The following is a 26,645-nucleotide window of genomic DNA, read 5'->3' as shown; positions in this document are numbered from 1 at the left end:
CCTACTAACATTTTGGTCACACTTCACAGACACGCACATGCATATATATATATACATACATCAAGGTTTTTCTCCTTTTTCTAAATAGTTCTTGTTCTTCTTTATTTCTTCTATTGTCCATGGGGAAGTGGAAAAGAATCTTTCCTCCGTAAGCCATGCGTGTCGTATGAGGCGACTAAAATGCCGGGAGCAATGGGCTAGTAACCCCTTCTCCTGTAGACACTTACTAAAAAAGAGAAGAAGAAAAACTTTATAAAACTGGGATGCTTAAATGTGCGTGGATGTAGTGCGGATGACAAGAAACAGATGATTGCTGATGTTATGAATGAAAAGAAGTTGGATGTCCTGGCCCTAAGCGAAACAAAGCTGAAGGGGGTAGGAGAGTTTCAGTGGGGGGAAATAAATGGGAATAAATCTGGAGTATCTGAGAGAATTAGAGCAAAGGAAGGGGTAGCAGTAATGTTAAATGATCAGTTATGGAAGGAGAAAAGAGAATATGAATGTGTAAATTCAAGAATTATGTGGATTAAAGTAAAGGTTGGATGCGAGAAGTGGGTCATAATAAGCGTGTATGCACCTGGAGAAGAGAGGAATGAAGAGGAGAGAGATAGATTTTGGGAGATGTTAAGTGAATGTATAGGAGCCTTTGAACCAAGTGAGAGAGTAATTGTGGTAGGGGACCTGAATGCTAAAGTAGGATAAACTTTTAGAGAGGGTGTGGTAGGTAAGTTTGGGGTGCCAGGTGTAAATGATAATGGGAGCCCTTTGATTGAACTTTGTATAGAAAGGGGTTTAGTTATAGGTAATACATATTTTAAGAAAAAGAGGATAAATAAGTATACAAGATATGATGTAGGGCGAAATGACAGTAGTTTGTTGGATTATGTATTGGTAGATAAAAGACTGTTGAGTACACTTCAGGATGTACATGTTTATAGAGGGGCCACAGATATATCGGATCACTTTCTAGTTGTAGCTACACTGAGAGTAAAAGGTAGATGGGATACAAGGAGAATAGAAGCATCAGGGAAGAGAGAGGTGAAGGTTTATAAACTAAAAGAGGAGGCAGTTAGGGTAAGATATAAACAGCTATTGGAGGATAGATGGGCTAATGAGAGCATAGGCAATGGGGTCGAAAAGGTATGGGGTAGGTTAAAAAATGTAGTGTTAGAGTGTTCAGCAGAAGTTTGTGGTTACAGAAAAGTGGGTGCGGGAGGGAAGAGGAGCGATTGGTGGAATGATGATGTAAAGAGAGTAGTAAGGGAGAAAAAGTTAGCATATGAGAAGTTTTTACAAAGTTGAAGTGATGCAAGGAGGGAAGAGTATATGGAGAAAAAGAGAGAGGTTAAGAGAGTGGTGAAGCAATGTAAAAAGAGAGCAAATGAGAGAGTGGGTGAGATGTTATCAACAAATTTTGTTGAAAATAAGAAAAAGTTTTGGAGTGAGATTAACAAGTTAAGAAAGCCTATAGAACAAATGGATTTGTCAGTTAAAAATAGGAGAGGAGAGTTATTAAATGGAGAGTTAGAGGTATTGGGAAGATGGAGGGAATATTTTGAGGAATTGTTAAATGTTGATGAAGATAGGGAAGCTGTGATTTCGTGTATAGGGCAAGGAGGAATAACATCTTGTAGGAGTGAGGAAGAGCCAGTTGTGAGTGTGGGGGAAGTTCGTGAGGCAGTAGGTAAAATGAAAGGGGGTAAGGCAGCCGGGATTGATGGGATAAAGAAAGAAATCTTAAAAGCAGGTGGGGATATAGTTTTGGAGTGGTTGGTGCAATTATTTAATAAATGTATGGAAGAGGGTAAGGTACCTAGGGATTGGCAGAGAGCATGCATAGTTCCTTTGTATAAAGGCAAAGGGGATAAAAGAGAGTGCAAAAATTATAGGGGGATAAGTCTGCTGAGTATACCTGGTAAAGTGTATGGTAGAGTTATTATTGAAAGAATTAAGAGTAAGACGGAGAATATTATAGCAGATGAACAAGGAGGCTTTAGGAAAGGTAGGGGGTGTGGACCAGGTGTTTACAGTGAAACATACAAGTGAAGAGTATTTAGATAAGACTAAAGAGGTCTTTGTGGCATTTATGGATTTGGAAAAGGCGTATGACAGGGTGGATAGGGGGGCAATGTGGCAGATGTTGCAAGTGTATGGTGTAGGAGGTAGGTTACTGAAAGCAGTGAAGAGTTTTTACGAGGATAGTGAGGCTCAAGTTAGAGTATGTAGGAAAGAGGGAAATTATTTCCCAGTAAAAGTAGGCCTTAGACAAGGATGTGTGATGTCACCGTGGTTGTTTAATATATTTATAGATGGGGTTGTAAGAGAAGTAAATGCGAGGGTCTTGACAAGAGGCGTGGAGTTAAAAGATAAAGAATCACACACAAAGTGGGAGTTGTCACAGCTGCTCTTTGCTGATGACACTGTGCTCTTGGGAGATTCTGAAGAGAAGTTGCAGAGATTGGTGGATGAATTTGGTAGGGTGTGCAAAAGAAGAAAATTAAAGGTGAATACAGGAAAGAGTAAGGTTATGAGGATAACAAAAAGATTAGGTGATGAAAGATTGAATATAAGATTGGAGGGAGAGAGTATGGAGGAGGTGAATGTATTCAGATATTTGGGAGTGGACGTGTCAGCGGATGGGTCTATGAAAGATGAGGTGAATCATAGAATTGATGAGGGAAAAAGAGTGAGTGGTGCACTTAGGAGTCTGTGGAGACAAAGAACTTTGTCCTTGGAGGCAAAGAGGGGAATGTATGAGAGTATAGTTTTACCAACGCTCTTATATGGGTGTGAAGCATGGGTGATGAATGTTGCAGCGAGGAGAAGGCAGTGGAGATGTCATGTCTGAGGGCAATGTGTGGTGTGAATATAATGCAGAGAATTCGTAGTTTGGAAGTTAGGAGGAGGTGCGGGATTACCAAAACTGTTGTCCAGAGGGCTGAGGAAGGGTTGTTGAGGTGGCTCGGACATGTAGAGAGAATGGAGCGAAACAGAATGACTTCAAGAGTGTATCAGTCTGTAGTGGAAGGAAGGCGGGGTAGGGGTCGGCCTAGGAAAGGTTGGAGAGAGGGGGTAAAGGAGGTTTTTTGTGCGAGGGGCTTGGACTTCCAGCGGGCATGCATGAGCGTGTTTGATAGGAGTGAATGGAGACAAATGGTTTTTAATACTTGACGTGCTGTTGGAGTGTGAGCAAAGTAACATTTATGAAGGGGTTCAGGGAAACCGGCAGGCCGGACTTGAGTCCTGGAGATGGGAAGTACAGTGCCTGCACTCTGAAGGAGGGGTGTTAATGTTGCAGTTTAAAAACTGTAGTGTAAAGCACCCTTCTGGCAAGACAGTGATGGAGTGAATGATGGTGAAAGTTTTTCTTCTTCGGGCCACCCTGCCTTGGTGGGAATCGGCCAGTGTGATAAATATATATATATATATATATATATATATATATATATATATATATATATATATATATATATATATATATATAGAGAGAGAGAGAGAGAGAGAGAGAGAGAGAGAGAGAGAGAGAGAGAGAGAGAGAGAGAGAGAGAGAGAGAGAGAGAGAGATATGCACCATTCTATGTTGAATAGCTACTTAATGGGATTTAAAGGCTATTTATTGACCTAGCCACCAGATAAGAAGTATTTTATTCCTCAAACAGTAAGTAAATAAAACGCTTAGCAGGATATATGCGGGTCAGTGTGTTTTATAGTTTTATAGTTGGATAATTAACACTTAAGACAGACACCAAGACAGATATAATCAAAAAATATACTACATATTGCATAGTTAGATATCGGGGTTTAAATCCTATCGACTGCACAAGGATTATTAAAGCTGTATGTAACCTTCGACACCACAAGACAACATTTTAATCCCGATAACAGGGAATGACGTAAACATCCAGCTTGTATCCGCTAAGAGAAATGTATCCCTCAGGGCTCAGGGTATATATCCCACACATATAGTAGGCTAGTGAGGTTTGAAGACTATCGATTACACGGGGGTCGTTAGTACTGCACAATAACTTCATCTCGATAATACGGATTAAGGTCTTACCTAACCTCAACTAACCTGATAATAAAATGGCAGTAAATTCTGGCAACTTACAGGGAAAAGGACACAACAGAATACACGGCAGACGTTTCGATCCTGGTACCGTCAGCATATGAGACAAACCTTCAAGTGTTGAAGGCGAGAAACGTTTTCAATAATGGTAACGTAAGCATCAGTGCCCTCTAACTTAACAGTGTTGAGAAATTAACACAAGAAAATTAAAGGAGAATAATACCGCTTTTGAAAGAAGCAAATATTAGCCAGACGTGATAATATATCTGGTCGTAGCCTCCCACAAGAAGTCCGTTCATTCACACGTCAGAACGAAATTAATCCTCTACTAACCCACCAAGGAGGTTCCTTGACGCTAGTGAGAAGTCTCTTGTTTCTAGGAAGAGGAGTTGATCTTCCCCAGGATCAAATATGATAGCTTCCCATTCCCATAAACCCCTATGGGTTTATTACTTCCTCCACGAATGTAATAATAATTGAAAACATATAGAGAAGAATGACAATTAATCAAATGTATAGAAAAACTTCATATAAAGACGAGTCGAGAGACTGAGCCAATACTTTCTTGAAAATCTTGATATGTGATTCAGTTCAAAGATAGTCATAAATAAGAAAATATGAATAAGATTCAAAGATATCTAAGAAAAAAATCGAAAAAAAAAAAATCAGATTAAATTGGATAAATTCAAGTTCAACCTGGAGTCTACCTGGAGGGCATTCCGGGGATCAACGTCCCCGCGGCCCAGTCCACAACCAGGCCTCCCGGTGGATCTGGGCCTGATCAACGAGGCTGTTACTGCTGGCCGCACGTAATCCAACGTACGAACCACAGCCCGGCTGATCCGGCACCGTCTTTAGGTATCTGTCCAGCTCCCTCTTGAAGACAACCAGGGGTCTTCCCGTAATGCCCCTTATTGCCGGTGGGAGGCTGTTGAACAGTGTTGGGCCCCGGACACTTACTGTGTTTTCTCTTAGTGTACCAGTGACGCCCCTACTTTTCACTGGGGGTATGCTGCATCGCCTGCCAAGTCTTTTGCTTTCGTATGGAGTGATTGCTGTGTGCATATTATGGACCAGTCCCTCCAGAATCTTCCAGGTGTAGATTAGATATCTCTCTCTCGCCTACGCTCTAGTGAGTACAAGTCAAGTGCTTCCAGGCGCTCCCAGTAGTTAAGGTGTTTGACGGAACTTAAACGTGCAGTAAAGGTTCTCTGTACATTCTCTAGCTCTGCAATTTCACCTGCCTTGAATGGGGATGTTAATGTACAGCAGTATTCCAGCCTAGAAAGAATAAGTGATTTAAGAAGAATCATCATTGGCTTAGCATCTCTTGTCTTGAATGTTCTCATTATCCATCCTATCAGTTTCCTAGTAGATGTGATAGTGGCATTGTTGTGGTCCTTGAAGGTGAGGTTTTCGGACATTACCACTCCCAGGTCCTTCACATTACTTTTCCTCTCTATTGTGTGATTGGAGTTTGTAGTATACTCAGTTCTAGTTATTATTTCCTCCAGTTTTCCATAACGGAGTAGTTGGAATTTGTCTTCATTGAACATCATATTGTTCTCTGTTGCCCATTGGAAAACTTGGTTTATATCTTCTTGGAGCTTTGCCGTGTCCTCAATGGATGACACTCTCATGCAGATCCTAGTATCGTCTGATGATACAGTGCTGTGGTTTACACCTCTGTCTATATCTGATATGAGAATAAGGAACAGGATAGGTGCGAGTACTGTGCCTTGTGGGACAGAGCTCTTCACTATGGCAGCATCTGATTTAACTCTGTTTACCACTGTGTGTGTGATGAATGGTTTGAAAAACCGACAAGTTGAAGATTGAGACACTTATGCAGCATATGGGAATCTTTATTCAGGAAACGTTTCGCCACACAGTGGCTTCATCAGTCCAATACAAAGAGAAAGGCGTAAGGAGAGGAGGAGAATGAGGTAATCAGTCCCTCAACCTGTCAGACACTGCAGCTTCATGGGATCTTGTTACAAAGAATTCTTCAACACTTGTTCAACCTTTGGACGAAGACCTACTTCGACTAGTGGATGATACCACTATGACCCCGCCTCCATCTGCTTCACGTCACCTCACTACAGTATATAAGCCACGTCTACGGCCCTATGCTGTACATTCTACAAGATTGATGGACTGAACACATCGACTCCAGGTTGAGGGACTGATTACCTCATTCTCCTCCTCTCCTTACGCCTTTCTCTTTGTATTGGACTGATGAAGCCACTGTGTGGCGAAACGTTTCCTGAATAAAGATTCCCATATGCTGCATAAGTGTCTCAATCTGTTTACCACTACTCTTTGTGTGTGATTAGTTAGAAAGTTGAAGATCCATCTGCCTACTATGCCGGTTATCCCTTTATCACGCATTTTGTGTGCTATTACACCATGGTCGCACTTGTCAAAGGCTTTTGCAAAGTCTGTGTATACTACATCCGCATTCTGTTTATTTTCCAGTGCATCTAGGACCATATCATAGTGGTCAAGCAGTTGCGAAAGACAGGAGCTACCTGCTCTGAAATCATGTTGCCCTGGGTTGTGCAATTTTTGGGAGTCCAGGTGGTTTGCTATCCTGCTTCTTAGAACTCATTCAAAGATTTTTATGATGTGGGACGTTAAAGCTATTGGTCTATAGTTCTTAGCTACTGCTTTGCTGCCACCTTTATGGAGTGGGGCTATATCTGTTGTTTTTAGTGACTGTGGAATCTCGCCTGTGTCTAAGCTCCTTCTCCATAGCATACTTAGGGCCCGTGAGAGGGGTTTCTTGCAGTTTTTAATGAACACCGAGTTCCACGAGTCTGGGCCTGGGGCTGAGTGCATGGGCATGTCGTCGATGGCTTTCTCAAAGTCTGGTGGAGTTAAAGTTATGTCATAAATCTGGCCTACATTGGCAGGATTTTGAGGCTCATTAATGAAAAAATTGTTTGGATCATCTATCTTTAAACTGGTTAGTGGCTCGCTGAACACTGAGTCACACTGCAATTTCAGTATCTCGCTCATTTCTTTGTTGTCGTCAGTGTAGGATCCATCTTGTCTGAGCAGGGGCCCTATACTAGAAGTGGTTTTTGACTTGTTTTTGGCATATGAAAAGAAATATTTAGAATTTCTTTCAATTTCATTGATTGCTTTTAGCTCCTCTTGTCTCTCCTAGATCCTGTATGAGTCCTTTAACTTCAGCTCAATATTTTCCACTTCCCTGGTTAGCACTACCTTTCGTGTATCAGATAATCTGGCATTCTTGAGGAGCTCAATGGTTCTTCGTCTTCTCCTGTAGAGGGAGCGTCTCTCTCTCTCTCCAGTTTCCTTTTCTTTTGTCTTATAGGAATATACCTTGAACATACTTCAGCTACCAAGAGGGTGATCTTTTCGAGGCATTGGTTAGGGTCCATGTAATTTAAGATATCCTCCCAGCATGTTTCATTTAGGGCATAGTTTACCTGATCCCAGATGATGTTCTTGTTGTTGAAGTTGAATTTGGTAAAGGTACCCTCATAACTGAATGCATCGTGCCGATCATGACTCCTGTGCAAGCAAGTCTGGACTTCGATTAGATTGTGATCAGAATTTGTTGTTTTTGATATTAATATTCCTTACCAGGTCCTCATTATTTGTGAAAGTAAGGTCCAGTGTGTTCTCCAGTCTTGTTGGCTCCACTATTTGCTGACTTAGGATGTGTTTGTTGCAGATATTCAGCAGCTGCTGCGTGTGTGACCTTTCATCTGAGCTACCTCCAGGGATTATTTCTGCTACGACATTATTTGCTATATTCTTCCATTTTGTGTGTCTTAGATTGAAGTCACCAAGCAGCAAGATGTTTGGGGATGGGGCAGGAAAGTTGTCCAGACAGGAGTCGATTTTTGACAGTTGTTCTTTGAACTGTTGTGAAGTTGTATCCGGTACAATGACTAAGTTTTGGTTCTCGATTTTTATTGTCAGAACTTCAACTACATCATTTGTGGTGTTCAGCATCTCTGTGAGCGACTCTGACATACAGGCCAACCGCCCCTTGTTGCCTGTTCTTTCTGTCGCATCTGAAAAGGTTGTATCCAGATATCCATATTTCACTGTCAAAGTAATCTTTTGTGTGGGTCTCTGTGAAGGCTGCAGTGAATGTGACTCCTCTAGAAGTCCACTAATGAAAGGTATTTTGTTGTTTGTGGATGGCTTAAGGCCCTGTATATTAGCAAATATAAATGAAGTTGTGTTGCATGTTTGTTGGAAGGATTCTGTTGTTGGCATCAGTAGCTGTGAGCCCGGAGGCGCCACTGACTGTGCTTCCAGTCCAACATGGCTCCAAGGTGGTGGACTATTTTGGGTATCTCTTTCCATTTTCTTTCTTTGTTTCCTACCCCTAAAAAATTACTTGGTGTGTTGTCATAGCTACCATAGTTACTATGATGTGTTGTATGGGGTGTGTGCCTCCTGGTCCCTTTTAGATGATATGCAGTGCAATTGGTATTGTAACATTGTTTTTCAAGGACTGAAGACTGACACATCTCAGGGTGGAAGTATTTGCAAGAGGTAGAACGACACACTCCCTTAGACAGGAGGTCACGGCATTTTTTGGGATGCTCAAAGTTGCATGCCCCATTCGTTTTCCCTGATATTCCGTGTTTACAGATGCCCCAAATATAGTATTTGCACCATTTTGTTTTTGGCTGGGTACAATTCATGCTGGATGTATTCTTAATCTGTGCTGGCCCTAGGGCTGAACTACAGTCCTCCATAGCCAAGCCAGAGACACCACCATCTGCTGTCATGGCACCAACATTTTTCCTGGGAGGGGATTCCCCGACTACATCTGTACTAGAGGCTATGACTGTGATGGCTGCAGAAGAGTCTACCTCAGAGAAGGGCTCCTCTACTACATCTGTACTAGGGACTATGGCGTTGGTGACTGTGGAGGAGTCTTTAACTGAATCTGGATTTTCATAATGGCTGGGGGCTGGGTCTGGGTCAGCCCTAACTAAGGCTGGAGACTGAACTAGCTGTTGTTTTTGTTTCCCATGTTTTTTCTAGTGTGTATCTGCTTATTTTTGGGTCAGTTGTTGTAGACTGGGCATTCTCTGTGTTAAACTTTACTCCTCTCCTATCTTCCCATGCTCTATATATTCCAGGTAGACTATTCAATAGTTCCTCCTTTTTCTCGTATTTATTGTTTATTAACCTCCTGGGTGCTTTCCTGATATCTGTCCATAGTTCCACATCCCTGTTGCAGATCCAAAAACACCTATCTAGATAGATGTCATTTTTGGTTGCAGTGTTTATTCTTGCACAGGTAACATGATGTTTTGAAAAGCAAAGGTTGCATGTGATTCTAGATTTTTTCCCCAAGAGCCTTTTCACATGTCCCACAGGTATACTGTACTGCCATCTTGCCTGTATCCTATTTGCAACTGGGTACCACAAGAACCTGATCTTCACTTTACCTTTCAGCTCTGCACTCAGGTGTGGGTGTTATAGGTCAATACATGGGTGTGTGGGATGTAATTAGTATTACCTGGAGTTTACAAGAGAGAGTTCTGGGGGTCAACGCCCCCGCGGCCCGGTCTGTGACCAGGCCTCCTGGTGGATCAGAGCCTGATCAACCAGGCTGTTGCTGCTGGCTGCACACAAACCTACGTACGAGCCACAGCCCGGCTGATCAGGAACTGACTTTAGGTGCTTGTCCAGTGCCAGCTTGAAGACTGCCAGGGGTCTGTTGGTAATCCCCCTTATGTGTGCTGGGAGGCAGTTGAACAGTCTCGGGCCCCTGACACTTTTAAGTTGTATAACATCATATATCATACATCCTACAGCATCTGATTCCTGTCATGATCACTGCTGTTTATCTTGTCCTGGACAGTTATATGTAGTGGTGGTGGCTGGGTTTCGGTGATGAAAGGTAGTTCGGTGGTCAGGGGTATGGGGTATGGGTGCCAGTAGGGGGGGTGAGGACCATCCCCGCTGGTTGGGGTGTCGGAGGGGGAGGGTGGCGAGAGGATTTGGTGGTGGTTTATCCTTTTCCACTATCCAGTCACTGCATGTTCACTGTTTCCCTGCACATCAATCAACTATCTCTTATTTTATTATTTCTACTATGGCTTAATGCTTATCCAGTTTGTATCCCCACGTCTCCACTTTGCTTGGTTTGGTGATAAGTGGGTCCGTGGTATGGGTGCCAGCAGGGGGGGAACAACCCCCGCTGGTTGGGGTACGAAGGGGTGGGGGGAGAGGTGGGGGGATCAGTGGGGTGACCGTAAACTTGCGCAGTTTGTTCCCATATAATTACACCATAGCTTACACTAGCATTCGGATTTAAAAGGATTTAAAAGGATTACTCTCATCCACAATTCAGTACACTATATCAATGCCTATTCAAATCCTTTTTCCTCGTTATAACACCTGTACGATAGTTTACATTTCTCTGTCGCCTCTGGCAATAATTTTCCTGGTGATGGTCAACCCATATATATATTCCATATATTGTACACTATGTATTGGGTATTTGACAGATTGCTGTAATCCACAGTTTCAGATCACTATATCACTGAACATCAATACCTCACCATTCGCTATATTCCTTATATGGTATGAGGAACAATCCTTCAGTATAAAACACGACCCACTGTATGGTATCATCTGTAGGCCTACACACTGCTCTCCTCACTTATATTAATAATAATATCTTATCTTCTCCCGTGGTTTTAGCAGTAATCCTTTTCCATTTAACTTTTCTGCTCTCTAAGTTTATGCTAACCCTGATCATTTGCCCTCACTGATCTACGTTCACTGCTAGTCACAAACCATTTCTTATATGGCACCTTCCATAATAACCGTTATACTGAGCCTGCCACTCTACACATAGCATTCTAAAACTAGTTTTTTTCCTCTTCAATGGACACTGATGCTTCCCTTCTGTGGGTTTAGAAACGTATATGCACTTTAGGTTTCACACGCTTATTTTCCACACACTGTCTCCTCTGGGACCTCCGATACACGCGAAATTGGCGGAGCTCAAACACGCGTGACTTCCCGGTGCCCGGGAAAAAAAAATTAAGATTCAAGAAAATATTGGAGAATATTAATTTAGTAATAGCGGAGTAAATAAATGGAAGAGTCTGGCAAGTAGGCTGGATATATATCTGATTGAGAAAGACCTCTTAATATGGGCCACTAGACCTACTGCAGTGCTCCTACATCCTAACGAGAAAATGTGAGAAACAAAGAGTTCTTGGACGTTGTCACCCCTCCCTCCACCAACACAGCATCAACATCAGTGTCAACATTAACATCAACACCATGAACACAATCGTACGTCCCAGCATCATCAACACCATCATCACAATCGTACCTCCCAGCTACATCAACATCACACTATCGTACCTCCCAGAAACATCAGCACCATCACCACCACCACAATCGCACCTCCCAGCAGCATCAACACCATCACGATAATCGTACCTCCAAGAAATATCAACGCCGTAACCATCACCACAATTGTACCGCCCAGCAACATCAACACCATCACCACAATCGTACCTCCCAGCAACACCACTACCACAATCGTACCTCCCAGCAACATCAACACCATCACCACAATCGTACCTCCCAGCAACATCAACACCATTACCACAATCGTACCTCCCAGCAACACCACTACCACAATCGTACCTCCCAGCAACATCAACACCATCGCCGCAATCGTACCTCCCAGCAACATCAACATCATCACCGCAATCGTACCTCCCAGCAACACCATCACCACATTCGTACCTCCGAGCAACATCAACACCATCACCACAATCGCACCTCCCAGCAACATCAACACCATCACCACATTCGTACCTCCCATCAACATCAACACCAACACCATTACCACAATCGTACCTCCCAGCAACACCACTACCACAATCGTACCTCTCAGCAACATCAACACCATTACCACAATCGTACCTCCCAGCAACACCACTACCACAATCGTACCTCTCAGCAACATCAACATCATCATCACAATCGTACATCCAAACAACACCAACAACATCACCCCAATCGTACATCCCAGCAACATCAACACAATCACTACAATCGTACCTCCCAGCAGCATCACCACAATCGTACCTCCTAGCAACATCACCACAATCGTGCCTTACAGCAACACCAACACCATCACCACAATTGTACCTCCCAGCATCATCAACACCATCACCACAATCATACCTCCAAGCAACATTGACACAATTACCACAATCGTACCTCCCAGCAACACCACAACCACATTCGTACCTCCCAGCAACACCACAACCACAGTCGTACCTCCCAGGAACATCAACACCATCACCACAATCGTACCTCCCAGCAACATCAACACCATCAACACAATCGTACCTCCCAGCAACATCAATACCATCAACACAATCGTACCTCCCAGCAACACCAACATCACCACAATCGTACCTCCCAGCAACATCAACACCACAACCACAGTCGTACATCCCAGCAATATAAACACCATCACCACAATCATACCCAGCAACATCAACACCATCACCCCAATCGTACCTCCCAGCAACATCAACACCATCACCACAATCGTACCTCCCAGCAATATAAACACTATCAACACAATTATACACAGCAACATCAACATCACCACAATCGTACCTCCCAGCAACATCACCACAATCGTACCTCCCAGAAACATCACCACAATCGTGTCTCCCAGAAACATCAAAACTATCACCGCAATTGTACCTACCAGCATCATCAACACCATCGCCACAATCGTAACTCCCAGCAACATCAACACCATCATCATTACCACAATCGTATCTCCCACCATCAACATAATCGTACCTCCTAGCAACACCACGACCATCACCACAATCGCACCTCCCAGCAACATCAACACCATCACCACAATCGCACCTCCTAGCAACATCAACACCATCACCGTCAACACAATCGTACCTCTCAGCAACATCAACACCATCACCACAATCGCACCTCCCAGCAACATCAACACCATCACCACATTCGTACCTCCCAGCAACACCACTACCACAATCGTACCTCTCAGCAACATCAACACCATTACCACAATCGTACATCCAAACAACACCAACAACATCACCCCAATCGTACATCCCAGCAACATCACCACAATCGTACCTCCTAGCAACATCACCACAATCGTGCCTTACAGCAACACCAACACCATCACCACAATTGTACCTCCCAGCATCATCAACACCATCACCCAAATCGTACATCCAAACAACACCAACAACATCACCCCAATCGTACATCCCAGCAACATCACCACAATCGTACCTCCTAGCAACATCACCACAATCGTGCCTTACAGCAACACCAACACCATCACCACAATTGTACCTCCCAGCATCATCAACACCATCACCCAAATCGTACATCCCAACAACACCAACACCACCACAATCGTACCTCCAAGCAACATCACCACCATCACCACAACCGTACCTCCAAGCAACATTGACACAATTACCACAATCGTACCTCCCAGCAACACCACAACCACATTCGTACCTCCCAGCAACACCATCACCACAATCGTACCTCCCAGCAACATCAACACCATCACCAAAATCGTATCTCCCAGCAACATCAATACCATCAACACAATCGTACCTCACAGCAACATCAACACCACCACCACAATCATATTTCCCAGCCCCATCAATATCAACACCATCACGGAATATCGTATCTCCCAGCAACATCAACACCATCACCCCAATTGTACATCCCAGCAACACCAACATCACCACAATCGTACCTCCCTGCAACATCAACACCACCACCACAATCATATTTCCCAGCCCCATCAATATCAACACCATCACGGAATATCGTACCTCCCAGCAACATCAACACCATCACCCCAATCGTACATCCCAGCAACACCAACATCACCACAATCGCACCTCCCAGCAACATCAACACCATCACCACAATCGCACCTCCTAGCAACATCAACACTATCACCGTCAACACAATCGTACCTCCCAGCAACATCAACACCATCACCACAATCGTACCTCCCAGCAACATCACCACCACAATCGTACCTCCCAGCAACATCAACACCATCACCACAATCGTACCTTCTAGCAACATCAACACCATCACCGTCAACACAATCGTACCTCCAAGCAACATCACCACAATCGTACCTCCCAGAATCAACACCATCACCACAATCGTACATCCCAGCAACATCAACACCATCACCACAATCGTACTTCCCAGAAACATCAACACCATCACCACAATCGTACCTCCCAGCAACATCAACACCATCACGATAATCGTACCTCCAAGAAAAATCAACACCGTAACCATCACCACAATCGTATCTCCCAGGAACATCAACACCATCACCACAATCGTACCTCCCAGCAACATCAACACCATCACGATAATCGTACCTCCAAGAAAAATCAACACCGTAACCATCACCACAATCGTACCTCCCAGCAACATCAACACCATCACGATAATCGTACCTCCAAGAAAAATCAACACCGTAACCATCACCACGATCGTATCTCTCAGCAGCATCAACACCATTACCACAATCGTACCTCCCAGCAACATCAACACCAACACCACAATCGTACCTCCCAGCAACATCAACACCATCACCACAATCATACCTCCCAGCAACATTAACACCATTACACAATCTTACCTCCCAGCAACACCACAACCTCAGTTGTACCTCCAGGGAACATCAACATCATCACCACCAAAATCGTACCTCCCAGCAATATAAACGCTATCATCACAATCATACCCAGCAACATCAGCACCATCACCACAATCGTACCTCCCAGCAACATCACCACCACCACCACAATCATACCCAGCAACATCAACACCATCACCACAATAGTACCTCCCAGCAACATCAACACCACCACCACAACTATACCCATCAACATCAACACCATCACCCCAATCGTACCTCCCACCATCGCCACAATCGCACCTCCCAGCAACATCAACAAAATTACCACAATCATACCTCCTAGCAACATCAACACCATGACCACAATCGTACCTCCCAGCAACAGGAACACCACCACAATCGTACGTCCCAGAAACAACACAATCACCACCACCACAATCGTACCTCCCAGCAACATCAACACAATCACGATAATCGTACCTCCAAGAAGCATCAACACCGTAACCATCACCACAATCGTTCCTTGTAGGAACATCAACACCATCACCACAATCATACGTCCCAGCAACATCAACACCATCACCACAATCATACCTCTCAGCAACATCAGCACCATCACCACAATCGTACCTCCCAGCAACATCAACACCATCACCACAATCATACCTCCCAGCAACATCAACACCATCACCACAACCGTACCTCCCAGGAACATCAACACCATCGCTACAATCGTACCTCCTAGCAACATCAACACCATCACCACAATCATACATCCCAGCAACATCAACACCATCACTACAATCGCATTTCCCAGCACGATCAATATCAACACCATCACTACAATCGTACCTCCCAGCAACATCAGTGCAATCACCACAATCATACCCAGCAACATCAACACCATTACAATCGTACCTCCCAGCAATATCAACACCAACACCATCACCCCAATCGTACATCCCTGCGACACCAACATCACCACAATCGTACCTCCCAGCAACATCAACACCATCACCACAATCGTAATTCCCAGCAACACCAACATCACCACAATCGTACCTTCCAGCTACATCAACACCATCACCACAATCGTTCCACCCAGCAACAATAGCACAATCACCACAATCGTACCTCACAGCAACATCACCACAATAGTACCTCCTAGCAACATCACCACAATCGTGCCTTAAAGCAACATCAACACCATCACCACAATTGTACCTCCCAGCAACATCAACACCAACACCATCACCACAATCGTACCTCAAAGCAACATCAATACCACCAACATTACCACAATCGTACCTCCCAGCAACACCACAACCACAGTCGTACCTCCCAGCAACATCAACACCAATGCGAAAATCGTACCTTCTAGCAACATCAGCACCAACACCACCACAATCGTACCTCCAAGCAACATGAACACCACCACAATCGTGCCACTAAGCAACATCAACACCATCACCACCATCATACCTCCCAGCAACATTAACACCATTACCACAATCGTACGTCACATTAACACCACAACCACAGTCGTACCTCCAAGCAACATCAACACCATCACCACAATCGTATTTCCCAGCACCATCAATATCAATACCATCACGGCAATCGTACCTCCAAGCAACATCAACACCATCACCACAATCTTATCTCCAAGCAACATCAACACCATCACCACAATCTTATCTCCAAGCAACATCAACACCATCACCACAATCATACCTCCAAGCAACATCAACACCATCACTACAATCGTTCCTCCAAGCAACATCAACACCATCACCACAATCGTACCTCCCAGCAATATAAACACCATCACCACAATCATACATAGCAACATCAACACAATCACCTCAACCGCACCTCCCAGCAACATCAACACCATCACCCCAATCGTACATCAGTGCAACACCAACAACATCACCACAATCGTACCTCCCAGCAACATCAACACCTCCACAATCGTACCTCCCAGCAACATCAACACCATCATCATTACCACAATCGTCTCTCCCACCATCAACATAATCGTACCTCATAGCAACACCACGACCATCACCACAATCGTACCTCCCAGCAACATCATCACCACAATCGTACCTCCCAGAAACATCAACACCATCACCACAATCGTACCTTAAAGCAACATCAACACCATCACCACAATTGTACCTCCGAGCAACATCAACACCATCACGATAATCGTACCTCCAAGAAACCAACACCGTAACCATCACCACAATCGTATCTCCCAGGAACATCAACACCATTACCACAATCGTACCTCCCAGCAACATCAACACCAACACCACAATCGTACCTCCCAGCAAGATCAACACCATTACCACATGTTACCTCCCAGCACCACCACAATCTCAGTTGTACCTCCCAGGAACATCAACACCATCACCACAATCGTACCTCCCAGCAGCATCAACACTATTACCACAATCTTACCTCGCAGCAAGATCAACACCATTACCACATGTTACCTCCCAGCACCACCACAATCTCAGTTGTACCTCCCAGGAACATCAACACCATCACCACAATCGTACCTCCAAGCAACATCAACACCATTACAACAATCTTGCCTCACATCAACACCACAACCACAGTCGTACCTCCATGCAACATCAACACCATCACCACAATCGTATTTCCCAGCACCATCAATATCAACACCATCACGGCAATCGTACCTCCTAGCAACATCAACACCATTACAACAATCTTGCCTCACATCAACACCACAACCTCAACCGCACCTCCCAGCAACATCAACACCATCACCCCAATCGTACATCCCAGCAACATCAACAATATCACCACAATCGCACCTCCCAGCAACATCAACACCGCCACAATCGTTCCTCCCAGCATCAACACCACCACAATCGTACCTCCCAGCAACATCACCACAATCGTACCTCCCAGAAACATCACCACAATCGTGTCTCCCAGCAACATCAAAACTATCACCACAATTGCACCTGCCAGCATCATCAACACCATCGCCACAATCGTACCTCCCAGCAACATGAACACCATAGCCACAATCGTACTTCCCAGAAACATCAACACCATTTTCATTACCACAATCGTATCTCCCACCAACAACATAATCGTACCTCATAGCAACACCACGACCATCACCACAATCGTACCTCCCAGCAACATCACCACCACAATCGTACCTCCCAGCAACATCAACACCATCACCGTCAACACAATCGTACCTCCAAGCAACATCACCACCACAATCGTACCTCCCAGAAACATCAACACCATCACCACAATCGTACCTTACAGCAACATCAACACCATCACCACAATCGTACCTCCCAGCAACATCAACACCAACACCACAATCGTACCTCCCAGCAACATCAACATCATCACGATAATCGTACCTCCATGAAAAATCAACACAGTAACCATCACCACAATCGTATCTCCCAGGAACATCAACACCATCACCACAATCATACCTCCCAGCAACATCAACACCAACACCACAATCGTACCTCCCAGCAACATCAACATCATCACGATAATCGTACCTCCAAGAAACATCAACACCGTATCCATCACCACAATCGTATCTCCCAGGAACATCAACACCATTACCACAATCTTACCTCCAAGCAACACCACAACCTCAGTTGTACCTCCCAGGAACATCAACACCATCACCACAATCGTACCTCCCAGCAACATCAACACCATTACCACAATCTTGCCTCCCAGCAACACCACAACCTCAGTTGTACCTCCCAGGAACATCAACACCATCACCACAATCATACCTCCCAGCAACATTAACACCATTACCACAATCTTACCTCACAGCAGCACCACAATCTCAGATGTACCTCCCAGGAACATCAACACCATCACCACAATCGTACCTCCCAGTAACATCAACATCAACACCATCACCCCAGTCGTACATCCCAGCAACACCAACATCACCACAATCGTACATCACAGCAACACCAACATCACCACAATCGTACCTAACAGCAACACCATCACTACAACCTTTCCTCCCAGCAACATCAACACCATCACCACAATCGTACCTCCCAGCATCACCACAATCGTGTCTCCCAGCAACATCAACACCATCACGATAATCGTACATCCAAGAAACATCAACACCGTAACCATCACCAAAATCGTTACTCCTAGGAACATCAACACCATCACCACAATCATACATCCCAGCAACATCAACACCATCACCACAATCGTACCTCCCAGCAACATCAACACCATCACCACAATCATACCTCCCAGCAACATCAACACCATCACCACAATCGTACCTCCCAGCAACATCAACACCATCACCACAATCGTACCTCCCAGCAACATCAGCACCAACACCACCACAATCGTACCTCCTAGCAACATCAACATCTTCACCACAATCGTACGTCCAAGCAACATCAACAGCATCACTACAATCGTATTTCACAGCACGATCAATATCAACACCATCACCACAATCGTACCTCCCTGCAACATCAGCACAATCACCACAATCATACCCAGCAACAACACCATTACAATCGTACCTCTCAGGAACACCACTACCACAATCGTGCCTCTTAGCAACATCAACACCATCATCACAATCGTACCTCCCAGCAATATCAACACCAACACCATCACCCCAATCGTGCATCCCACAACACCATCACCACAATCGTACCTCCCAGCAACATCAACACCATCACCACAATCGTAATTCCCAGCAACACCATCACCACAATCGTACCCTCCAGCTACATCAACACCATCACCACAATCGTTCCACCCAGCAACAACAGCACAATCACCACATTCGTGCCTTACAGCAACATCAGCACCATCACCACAATTGTACCTCCCAGCAACATCAACACCATCACCACAATCGTACCTCAAAGAAACATCAATACCACCAACATTACCACAATCATACCTCCCAGCAACACCACTACCACAGTCGTACCTCCCAGCAACATCAACAACAATGCGAAAATCGTACCTTCTAGCAACATCAGCACCAACACCACAATCGTACCTCCCAGCAACATTAACACCATTACCACAATCGTACCTCACAGCAACATTAACACCATCACCACAATTGTACCTCCTAGCAACATCACCACAACAATCGTACCTCCCAGCAACATCAACACCATCACAACAATCGTACCTCCCAGCAACATCAACACCATCACAACAATCGTACCTCCCAGCAACACCACAACCACAGTCGTACCTCCCAGCAACATCAACACCATCACCACAATCATACCCAGCAACATCAACACCATCACCACAATCGTACCTCCCATCAACATCACCACAATCGTACCTCCCAGCAACATCACCACAATCGTACCTCCCAGCAACATCACCACAATCGTACCTCCCAGCAACATCACCACAATCGTACCTCCCAGCAACATCACCACCATTGTACCTCCCAGCAACATCAACACCATCACCAAAATCATACCCAGCAACATCAACACCACTACCATCGTTCCTCCCAGCAACACCAACACCATCGCCACAATCGTTCATCCCAGCAACATCAACACCATCATCATTACCACAATCGTACCTCCCAGCAACACCACAACCACAGCCCCATCTCCCAGCAACATCAACACCATCACCACAATCGTACCTCCCAGCAACATCACCACAATCGCACCTCCCAGCAACATCAACACCACCACAATCGCAGCTTCCAGCAACATCAACACCATCACCACAATCGTACCTCCCAGCAACATCAACACCATCACCACAATCATACCCAGCAACATCAACACCATCACCACAACCGTACCTCCCTGCATCATCAACACCATCATTACAATCGTACCTCCCAGCAACACCACTACCACAATCGTACCTGTCAGCAACATCAACACCATCACCACTATCGTACCTCCCAGCAATATCAACACCATCACCACAATTATACCTCCTAGCAACATCTCCACCACAATTATACCTCTCAGCAACACCAACACCATTACCACAATCGTACCTCCCAGCAACATCAACACCATCAAGACATTCGCATCTCCAAGCAACACCAACACCACCACAATCATACCTCCCAGCAACACCACTTCCACAATCGAACCTCCCAGCAACATCAACACAATGATCACAATCGAACCTCCCAGCAACATCAACATCAATCACCACTTCCACAATCCTACCTCTCAGCAATATCAACACCATCACCACTATCGTACGTCCCAGCAACATCAACACCATCACCACAATCGTACCTCCCAGCAACAGCAACATCAACACCATCACAATCGTACCTCACAGAAACATCAACATTAATACCATCACCACAATCATACCTCGCAGCAACATCAACACCATCACCCTAATCATTCCTCCCAACAACATCAACACCATCATCACAATCGTACCTTCCAGTAACAACACCAACACTATCACCACAATCGTACCTCCTAGCAGCATAACCACCACAATCGCACCTCCCAGCAACACACACTTCTAGCTTGTGCCGTAACACCTGAGATATATGTAAACTGTCAAAGGAGAACGTAAGATATGTTCATAATTGGCATATTCTCAAGAGGTTAAGGGAAAGAAGGCAGTCAAGGTGTCGCACACGTCCTGTGTATCATTGTATACCATTAAAGACTCATCCTAAGGAGCAGAACAACGGAGTTCTCATTGTGTTCGTACTAAATGATGCACAAGAACATAAGAGGACGAGGAAAGATGTTCGTTAAGAAGTTCATAAAGAAGTAGCCATGTTACAAGGACTGACTTTGGCAGTCATATTAAGGTCCCATGTTACAAGGTCTAAGTCTAGCACTCATATTAAGGTCCCATGTTACAAGGTCTAACTCTTGCGCTCATATTAAGGTCCCATGTTACAAAGTCTAACTCTAGCACTCCTACTAATGTCCCATGTTTCAAGGTCTAACTCTAGCACTCATATTAAGGTCCCATGTTAGAAAGACTGACTCTACCAATCATATTAAGGCCTGATGCTACAAAACCTGATTTTTGCAGCCATATTAAGGTCCCATGTTTCAAGGTCTAACTCTAGCACTCATATTAAGGTCCCATGTTAGAGGAATGACCTCCAGTATTTAAATGAAAACTTCCATTTTGCAAGTTCAGTTTCCAGCAGTCATATTCAGACCCCGCACGTTAAAAGGTCTGACTCTATTAGTCATAATAAAACCCCATGTAACTGGGACTGACATCATTCAGACTGAAGCCTCCATGTTATAATGACTAGCATCATCAATCCTACTGAAGCCTCCATGTTATAATGACTAGCATCATCAATCCTACTGAAGCCTCCATGTTATAATGACTAGCATCATCAATCCTACTGAAGCCTCCATGTTATAATGACTAGCATCATCAATCCTACTGAAGCCTCCATGTTATAATGACTAGCATCATCAATCCTACTGAAACCTCCATGTTATAATGACTAGCATCATCAATCCTACTGAAGCCTACATGTTATAATGACTAGCATCATCAATCCTACTGAAGCCTAAAAGGTTATAATGACCAGCATCATCAATCCTACTGAAACCTCCATGTTATAATGACTAGCATCATCAATCCTACTGAAGCCTCCATGTTATAATGACTAGCATCATCAATCCTACTGAAGCCTCCATGTTATAATGACTAGCATCATCAATCCTACTGAAACCTCCATGTTATAATGATTAGCATCATCAATCCTACTGAAGCCTCCATGTTATAATGACTAGCATCATCAATCCTACTGAAGCCTAAAAGGTTATAATGACCAGCATCATCAATCCTACTGAAACCTCCATGTTATAATGACTAGCATCATCAATCCTACTGAAGCCTCCATGTTATAATGACTAGCATCATCAATCCTACTGAAGCCTCCATGTTATAATGACTAGCATCATCAATCCTACTGAAGCCTCCATGTTATAATAACTAGCATCATCAATCCCACTGAAGCCTCCATGTTATAATGACTAGCATCATCAATCCTACTGAAGCCTCCATGTTATAATGACTAGCATCATCAATCCTACTGAAGCCTCCATGTTATAATGACTAGCATCATCAATCCTACTGAAGCCTCCATGTTATAATGACTAGCATCATCAATCCTACTGAAGCCTCCATGTTATAATGACTAGCATCATCAATCCTACTGAAGCCTCCATGTTATAATGACTAGCATCATCAATCCTACTGAAGCCTCCATGTTATAATAACTAGCATCATCAATCCTACTGAAGCCTCCATGTTATCAACAATCAGACTCAAGCCTCTTCTTTCAAGGACTAACATCATCATTCATCCATGTTGCATAGCCTGACACATCATTCTTGATGAGGCTTCTATGTTACACAACCCTTCATCCTCGTAACTGTGTCATGTTAACATAGGGTTTGAAGCACATTTATATTAGCCAAGGTTAGACTATGGTGTTAGATTCGGTTAGGTTAGGATGGATAAAGTTAAATTAGGCTACGTTACGTTAGGTAAGGTAAGGTAAAGTTGGGTTAGGCTAGGTTTAGTTAGGTTAGGCTGGGCTAGGTTATGTAAGGTTAGGTTAGATTAGGTCAGATCAGGGTGGGATAGGTTTGGTTAGATTAGTTTAGGTTAGGCTACGCTAGGTTAGGTTAGATTAGGTCAGGTCAGGGTGGGTTAGGTTTTGTTAGGTTAGATTAGGTCAGATCAGGGTGGGTTAGATTTGGTTTGGTTGGGTTTGGTTTAGTTGGGTTGGGTTGGGTTAGGTTAGACTAGGTTAGGTTAGGTTAGGTCAGGTCAGGATGGGTTAGGATGGGTTAGGTTTGGTTAGGTTAGGTTAGGTTAGGTTAGGTCAGGGTGGGTTAGGTTTTGTTTGGTTAGGTTACGTTACGTTGGGTTAGGTAAGGTTAGGTTAGGTCATGTTAAGTAGGTTAGGTTAGGTCATGTTAGGCTAGGATAGGTCAAGTCGATACAAAGAATAAAGTATAAATGTAAATAAAACAGGATAAAGTAGTCTGCTGCGTGAACAGTAAACAGGCAGCCACTGTTTATGTATTACAACAGTGTCACTATGACTGTGGTTCAGTGGACGGGCTGTGGTACTAGTGTTGATATCAGACTGAGGCCTCCATGTTACAAGGACTGACATCATCATTCAGACTGAGGCCTCCATGTTACAAGGACTGACATCATCATTCAGACTGAGGCCTCCATGTTACAAGGACTGAGGCCTCCATGTTACAAGGACTGAGGCCTCCATGTTACAAGGACTGACATCATCATTCAGACTGAGGCCTCCATGTTACAAGGACTGACATCATCATTCAGACTGAGGCCTCCATGTTACAAGGACTGACATCATCATTCAGACTGAGGCCTCCATGTTACAAGGACTGACATCATCATTCAGACTGAGGCCTCCATGTTACAAGGACTGACATCATCATTCAGACTGAGGCCTCCATGTTACAAGGACTGACATCATCATTCAGACTGAGGCCTCCATGTTACAAGGACTGACATCATCATTCAGACTTGAGGCCTCCATGTTACAAGGACTGACATCATCATTCAGACTGAGGCCTCCATGTTACAAGGACTGACATCATCATTCAGACTGAGGCCTCCATGTTACAAGGACTGACATCATCATTCAGACTGAGGCCTCCATGTTACAAGGACTGACATCATCATTCAGACTGAGGCCTCCATGTTACAAGGACTGACATCATCATTCAGAGGCCTCCATGTTACAAGGACTGACATCATCATTCAGACGAAGGCCTCCATGTTACAAGGACTGACATCATCATTCAGACTGAGGTCTCCATGTTACAAGGACTGACATCATCATTCAGAATGAGGCCTCCATGTTACAAGGACTGACATCATCATTCAGACTGAGGCCTCCATGTTACAAGGACTGACATCATCATTCAGACTGAGGCCTCCATGTTACAAGGACTGACATCGTCATTCAGAGTGAGGCCTCCATGTTACAAGGACTGAGGCCTCCATGTTACAAGGACTGACATCATCATTCAGATTGAGGCCTCCAAGTTACAAGGACTGACATCATCATTCAGACGAAGGCCTCCATGTTACAAGGACTGACATCATCATTCAGACGAAGGCCTCCATGTTACAAGGACTGACATCATCATTCAGACTGAGGTCTCCATGTTACAAGGACTGACATCATCATTCAGACTGAGGCCTCCATGTTACAAGGACTGACATCATCATTCAGACTGAGGCCTCCATGTTACAAGGACTGACATCATCATTCAGACTGAGACCTCCATGTTACAAGGACTGACATCATCATTCAGACGAAGGCCTCCATGTTACAAGGACTGACATCATCATTCAGACTGAGGTCTCCATGTTACAAGGACTGACATCATCATTCAGACTGAGGCCTCCATGTTACAAGGACTGACATCATCATTCAGACTGAGGCCTCCATGTTACAAGGACTGACATCATCATTCAGAATGAGGCCTCCATGTTACAAGGACTGACATCATCATTCAGACTGAGGCCTCCATGTTACAAGGACTGACATCATCATTCAGACTGAGGCCTCCATGTTACAAGGACTGACATCGTCATTCAGAGTGAGGCCTCCATGTTACAAGGACTGAGGCCTCCATGTTACAAGGACTGACATCATCATTCAGACTGAGGCCTCCATGTTACAAGGACTGACATCATCATTCAGACTGAGGCCTCCATGTTACAAGGACTGACATCGTCATTCAGAGTGAGGCCTCCATGTTACAAGGACTGAGGCCTCCATGTTACAAGGACTGACATCATCATTCAGATTGAGGCCTCCAAGTTACAAGGACTGACATCATCATTCAGACTGAGGCCTCCATGTTACAAGGACTGACATCGTCATTCAGACTGAGGCCTCCACGTTACAAGGACTGACATCATTCAGACTGAGGCCTCCACGTTACAAGGACTGACATCATCATTCAGACTGAGGCTTCCATGTTACAAGGACTGACATCATTCAGACTGAGGCCTCCATGTTACAAGGACTGACATCATCATTCAGACTGAGGCCTCCATGTTACAGTGAGTTTATCCTCCACAGTGTCGTCCAAGTTACAGCAAGTTGTTGGCAGTGTCAACACACTGAAGTGAGACACTTGTGAGGTGGTGAGGTTTACCTTCAAGAGTATGCCAGTCTGGTTTATCTTGAGGCTCTGACCCATGAGATGGGTTTTACCACCCTCTCAAGGAGCCTTGATCTTGGTGAAGGACTCTTGATAAAAGGAATTGAGGCTGCCTTACCCTTCCTTGGATCAAACTCTATTATCTCCCATTCTCCAGGTACTGTGTGGAACATACGAGTTTAGCAATTCATTAGGAATTAATTAATTGAGGACTGCATAATGAGCTCATTATGAGATGGTAATTAGTGACGAGGGTACCTGCTAATCATAACACTGATATACCCTTACTATACCTGCATCAGGTTTTGAGAGTTTTGCAACTTCTTCAGCCTAGTTTGTGGTCTGGTCACTGCCTGATCAGCCAGACTATTGTTCTCTGCAACCTCAGGTCTACCTATCGTCAGTGACTGATGCAACGAACCGCTTTAGGAACAGATTTCAGGAACTATCACTGTCTTGTACCTCGAACTTTCTTCTATTTCTTTTTAATCCGCTGCCAGTGTGAGGGAGCCGCGACTCCTGCCGCCCACCAGTGTGAGGGAGCCGCGACTCCTGCCACCCACGAGTGTGAGGGAGCCGCGACTCCTGCCCC

The 26,645-nt window shown here is 44.5% G+C and overlaps 1 protein-coding gene across 1 annotated transcript in view; it reads right to left on the bottom strand.

Moving 5' to 3' along the window:
- LOC128699674 (15-hydroxyprostaglandin dehydrogenase [NAD(+)]) overlaps positions 1-26,645 on the bottom strand; it is a 281,913-nt gene that overhangs the window by 52,698 nt on the left and 202,570 nt on the right. The gene's annotated exons all lie outside the window — the stretch shown is intronic.

Source organism: Cherax quadricarinatus, chromosome 67, assembly GCF_038502225.1.
Source record: "Cherax quadricarinatus isolate ZL_2023a chromosome 67, ASM3850222v1, whole genome shotgun sequence".
NCBI lineage: Eukaryota > Metazoa > Arthropoda > Malacostraca > Decapoda > Parastacidae > Cherax > Cherax quadricarinatus.
This window is presented reverse-complemented; position numbering and strand designations above follow the sequence as displayed.